General features: G+C 36.9%; 1 non-coding gene across 1 annotated transcript; it reads right to left on the reverse strand.

Moving 5' to 3' along the window:
* Positions 1-3,847: 3,847 nt before the first annotated feature.
* LOC148579651 (small nucleolar RNA R71) lies at positions 3,848-3,955 on the reverse strand. The gene has a single exon (XR_015899369.1). It is a non-coding gene; the product is annotated as a small nucleolar RNA R71 (small nucleolar RNA).
* Between the last annotated feature and the right edge of the window lie 2,390 nt (positions 3,956-6,345).

Genomic DNA, 6,345 nt, shown 5'->3' on the forward strand with positions numbered 1-6,345 from the left:
TGCTTCCAATTGTGTTGGAAAGTAGACATCCAGGGCTTTCCAGAAATATATAATAGTCCATACTTTGTCCGAGTTTAGATGATGCAAAAGGGCGTTGAACGCCAGTTCTACGTTGCAGCTCGAGTTAAACGCCAGAAACACGTCACAAGCCAGAGTTGAACGCCAGAAACACGTTACAAATTGGCGTTCAACTCCAAGAATGACCTCTCCACGTGTAAACTTCAAGCTCAGCCCAAGCACACACCAAGTGGGCCTCGGAAGTGGATTTACGCATCAATTACTTACTTCTGTAAACCCTAGTAACTAGTTTAGTATAAATAGGACTTTTTACTATTGTATTTAGATCTTCGGATCATCTTTGATCAGTTTTATGCTATCTTAGACTTTCATGGGGGCTGGCCATTTGGCCATGCCTGGAACATTATCACTTATATATTTTCAAACAGTAGAGTTTCTGCACTCCATAGATTAAGGTGTGGAGCTCTGCTGTTCCTCATGATTTAATGCAAAGTACTACTGTTTTTCTATTCAATTCAACTTATTCTGCTTCTAAGATATCCATTCGTTCCCAAGAACATGATGAATGTGATGATTATGTGATGCTCATCATCATTCTCACTTATGAACGTGTGCCTGACAAACACTTCCGTTCTACATGCAAACAAGCTAGAATGAGTATCTCTTAGATATCTAATACAGAGGACCGAGTCCGAGTTATTAGTATCATCGTGGTATAAGTTAGAACCCATGGATGGCCATTCCTGAGATCCGGAAAGTCTAAACCTTGTCTGTGGTATTCCGAGTAGGATCTGGGAAGGGATGGCTTTGACGAACTTCAAACTCGCGAGTGCTGGGCGTAGTGACAGACGCAAAAGGAGGGTGAATCCTATTCCAGTATGATCGAGAACCTCAGATGATTAGCCGTGCCGTGACAGAGCATTTGGACCTTTTTCACAAGAGGATGGGATGTAGCCATTGACAACGGTGATGCCCTTACATAAAGCTTGCCATGGAAAGGAGTAGGACTGGTTGGATGAAGACAGTGGGAAAGCAGAGATTCAGAGGAACGAAAGCATCTCTATACGCTTATCTGAAATTCTCACCAATGAATTACATAAGTATTTCTATCTTTATTTTCTATTTATTTATTATTATTATTCAAAAACTCCATAACCATTTGATATCTGCCTGACTGAGATTTACAAGGTGACCATAGCTTGCTTCATACCGACAATCTCTGTGGGATCGACCCTTACTCACGTAAGGTTTTATTACTTGGACGACCCAGTGCACTTGCTGGTTAGTTGTGCGAAGTTGTGAAGTTATGTTTGGACCATGGTATTGTGCACCAGTTTGTTGGCGCCATTGCCAGGGAGAAAACGAACAACAAATTTTACAACCTAATCTGAGTAACAATTTCGCATACCAAGTTTTTGGCACCGTTGCCGGGGATTGTTCGAGTTTGGACAACTGACGGTTCATCGTGTTGCTCAGATTGGGTAATTTTCTTCTTATTTTATTTTCAAAAAGTTTTCAAAAAAATTTTTCAAAATTATTTTCTTCTTTTTTCGTTTTTCCCAATTAATATTCGAAAAAAAATAATAAATTATTCTATGGCTTCAAAATTTTTAAGAATGAATTCTAGTGTTTCATAAAGCATGTAGAAGCCTGGCTGGCTGTAAAGCCATGTCAAATTCTTTTAGACTGAGACTTCCACTTATAAGTATATGAAGTTGGATGAAGTTTCAACTGTTGTATGCCTGATTTGTATCTTCTAAAGCTTGGCTGGCTATTAAGCCATGTCTAACCCTCAGATTGGAGCTTTAGACTAAGAGTGCAAGATTCTTGGAATTCATATTAAAAAAAATTTTGGAATCCTTATTTTTCTTTTTCACATTAATTTTCGAAAAAAATCAAAAAAAAAATTTATAAAATCATAAAAAAAAAATCAAAAATATTTTGTGTTTCTTGTTTGAGTCTTGAGTCAATTTTTAAGTTTGGTGTCAATTGCATTTTTCTAAAAATTTTATGCATTTTTCGAAAATTCATGCATTCATAGTGTTCTTCGTGATCTTCAAGTTGTTCTTGGCCAGTCTTCTTGTTTGATCTTCATATTTTCTTGTTTTGTGTCTTATCTTGTTTTTTCATATGCATTCTTGCATTCATAGTGTCTATACATGAAAAATCTTTAAGTTTGGTGTCTTGCATGTTTTCTTTTCTTGAAAATTTTTCAAAAATATGTTCTTGATGTTCATCATAATCTTCAAAGTGTTCTTGGTGTTCATCTTAACATTGATAGCATTCTTGCATGCATTCATTGTTTTGATCTAAAATTCTCATGCATTGAGTCTTTTTCATGTTTTTCTCTCTCATCATAAAAATTCAAAAATAAAAAAAATATCTTTCCTTTTTTCTCTCATAAATTTCAAAAATTTGGATTGACTTTTTCAAAATTTTTTTAAAATTCAATTGTTTCTTATGAGTCAAATCAAATTTTTAATTTAAAAATCTTATCTTTTTCAAAAATCAAATCTTTTTCATTTTTCTTATTTTTCAAAAATTTTAAAAATATTTTTCAAAAATCTTTTTCTTAATTTTATCTCATAATTTTCGAAATATCATCAACAATTAATGTTTTGATTCAAAAATTTCAAGTTTGTTACTTACTTGTTAAGAAAGATTCAAACTTTAAGTTCTAGAATCATATCTTGTGATTTCTTGTGAATCAAGTCATTAATTGTGATTTTAAAAATTAAATCTTTTTCAAAACTAATTTCAATCATATCTTTTCAAAAATATCTTTTTATCTTATCTTTTTCAAATATCTTTTCTAACTTCTTATCTTCTTATCTTTTAAAAATTGAATTTCAAATCTCTTTCAACTAACCACTTAACTTTTTATTTGAGTCTTATCTTTAGTAAAACTGCCCAACTAACTTTTTACCTTTAATTTTCGAAAATCCCTTCCCTCTTTTTCAAAATTTCTTTTTAATTAACTAATTATTTTAATTTTTGATTTTTTCATTCCTAATTTTCGAAAATTACTAACCTTTTTCAAAAACTATTTTCAAAATTTAACTTTAAATTTTTATTTTTAATTTTCAAAAATCCTCTCACCTCTCATCTTCTTCTATTTATTTATTCATCTACTAACACTTCTCTTCATCTCACGTCTCTGCTCTCCTCACCCTTCTGTTTGGATTCTCCTTTCTTTTCTCTTCTACTCTTCTTTTCTTCTACTCACAACAAGGGAACCTCTATACTGTGGTAAAAAGGATCCCTATTATTATTTTTCTATTCCCCTCTTTTTCACATGAGCAGGAGCAAGGACAAGAATATTCTTGTTGAAGTAGACCCTAAACCTGAAAGGACTCTGAAGAGAAAACTAAGAGAAGCTAAAATATAACAATCCAGAGATAACCTTACAGAAATTTTCAAACAGGAAGAGGAGATGGCAGCCAAAAATAATAATAATGCAAGGAGGATGCTTGGTGACTTTACTGCACCTAATTCCAATTTACATGGAAGAAGCATCTCCATTCCTGCCATTGGAGCAAACAATTTTGAGCTGAAACCTCAATTAGTTTCTCTAATGCAGCAGAACTACAAATTTTATGGACTTCCATCTGAAGATCCTTTTCAGTTCTTAACTGAATTCTTGCAGATCTGTGATACTGTTAAGACTAATGGAGTAAATCCTGAAGTCTACAGGCTCATGCTTTTCCCGTTTGCTGTAAGAGACAGAGCTAGAGTTTGGTTGGACTCACAACCCAAAGATAGCCTGAACTCTTGGGATAAGCTGGTCACGTCTTTCTTAGCCAAGTTCTTTCCTCCTCAAAAGCTGAGTAAGCTTAGAGTGGATGTTCAAACCTTCAGACAGAAGGAAGGTGAATCCCTCTATGAAGCTTGGGAGAGATACAAGGAACTGACCAAAAAGTGTCCTTCTGACATGCTTTCAGAATGGACCATCCTGAATATATTCTATGATGGTCTGTCTGAATTAGCTAAGATGTCATTGGATACTTCTGCAGGTGGATCCATTCACCTAAAGAAAACGCCTGCAGAAGCTCAAGAACTCATTGACATGGTTGCTAATAACCAGTTCATGTACACTTCTGAGAGGAATCCTGTGAGTAATGGGACGCCTCAGAATAAAATATTGAAATTGATACTCTGAATGCCATATTGGCTCAGAATAAAATATTGACTCAGCAAGTCAATATGATTTCTCAGAGTCTGAATGGAATGCAAGCTGCACCCAACAGTACTCAAGAGGCATCTTCTGAAGAAGAAGCTTATGATCTTGAGAACCTTGCAATAGCAGAGGTAAATTATATGGGTGAACCTTATGGAAACACCTATAACCCCTCATGGAGAAATCACCCAAATCTCTCATGGAAGGATCAACAAAAGCCTCAACAAGGCTTTAATAATGGTGGAAGAAACAGGTTTAGCAATAGCAAGCCTTTTCCATCATCCACTCAGCAACAGACAGAGAACTCTAAACAAAATACCTCTAATTTAGCAAACTTAGTCTCTGATCTATCTAAGGCCACTGTGAGTTTCATGAATGAAACAAGGTCCTCCATTAGAAATTTGGAAGCACAAGTGGGCCAGCTGAGTAAAAGGATCACTGAAATCCCTCCTAGTACTCTTCCAAGCAATATAGAAGAAAATCCAAAAGGAGAGTGCAAGGCCATTGATATAACCATCATGGCCGAATCCAAAGAGGAAGGGGAGGACGTGAATCCCAAGGAGGAAGACCTCCTGGGACGTCCAGTGATCAATAAGGAGTTTCTCTTTGAGGAACCAAAGGAATCTAAGGCTCATCTAGAGACCATAGAGATTCCATTGAACCTCCTTATGCCATTCATGAGCTCTGAAGAGTACTCCTCTTCTGAAGAGAATAAAGATGTTACTGAAGAGCAAGTTGCCAAGTTCCTTGGTGCAATCATGAAGCTGAATGCCAATTTATTTGGTAATGAGACTTGGGGAGATGAACCTCCCCTGTTCACTAATGAACTGAATGCATTGGATCAACTGAGATTGCCTCAGAAGAAACAGGATCCTGGAAAGTTCCTGATACCTTGTACCATAGGCACCATGACCTTTGAGAAGGCTCTATGTGACCTGGGGTCAGAAATAAACCTCATGCCACTCTCTGTAATGGAGAAACTGGGAATCTTTGAGGTACAAGCTGCTAAAATCTCATTAGAGATGTGGTGCACAAATTGTGAATCACACTTTTCACAACTCGTACAACTAACCAGCAAGTGCACTGGGTCGTCCAAGTAATACCTCACGTGAGTAAGGGTCGAATCCCACGGAGATTGTTGGTTTGAAGCAATCTATGGTTATCTTGTAAATCTTAGTCAGGAAGTCAATTATGTTTATCAGTTGAATTGCAAATAAACAATAGAGCATGGATTAAAGGTTACATGTTATGCAGAAATGGAGAATATGTTAGAGTTTTGGAGATGCTTTGTCTTCTGAATCTTTGCTTTCCTCTGTCTTCTTGTTCACGCATGCACGTCCTCCTATGGCAAGCTGTGTGTTGGTGGATCACCGTTGTCAATGGCTACCTTCCATCCTTCCAGTGAAAACTACGCTCACGTGCTCTATCACAGCACGGCTAATCACCGGTTGGTTCTCGATCCGGTTGGAATAGGATTTACTATCCTTTTGCGTCTGTCACTAACGCCTAGCCTTCAGGAGTTTGAAGCTCGTCACAGTCATTCAATCCTTGAATCCTACTCGGAATACCACAGACAAGGTTTAGACTTTCCAGATTCTCATGAATGCCGCCATCAGTTCTAGCTTATACCACGGAGATTCTGATTAAAGAATCTAAGAGATACTCATTCAATCATATATAGAACGGAGGTGGTTGTCAGGCACTCGTTCATGATTTGAGGAAGGTGATGAGTGTCACAGATCATCACCTCCATCACAGTTAAGCGCGAATGAACATCTTAGATAGGAACAAGCGTGTTTGAATGGAAAACAGAAATACTTGCATTAATCCATTGAGACACAGCAGAGCTCCTCACCCCCAACAATGGGGTTTAGAGACTCATGCCGTCAGATAATACAAAGTTCAGATCTAAAATGTCATGAGATGCAAAATAAGTCTCTAAAAGTTGTTTAAATACTAAACTAGTAGCCTAGGTTTACAACAAATGAGTAAACTATGATGGATGATGCAGAGGCCCACTTCTGGGGCCCACTTGGTGTGTGCTGGGGCTGAGAATTAAGCAATCCATGTGCAGAGGCCATTTGTAGAGTTGAACGCCAGTTTTTGTGCCAGTTTGGGCATTCAACTCCAGCTTTTGATCCTTTTCTGGC

The sequence above is a fragment of the Arachis ipaensis genome, chromosome B10 (assembly GCF_059453495.1).
Source record: "Arachis ipaensis isolate K30076 ecotype BB chromosome B10, ASM5945349v1, whole genome shotgun sequence".
Taxonomy (NCBI): Eukaryota; Viridiplantae; Streptophyta; class Magnoliopsida; order Fabales; family Fabaceae; genus Arachis; species Arachis ipaensis.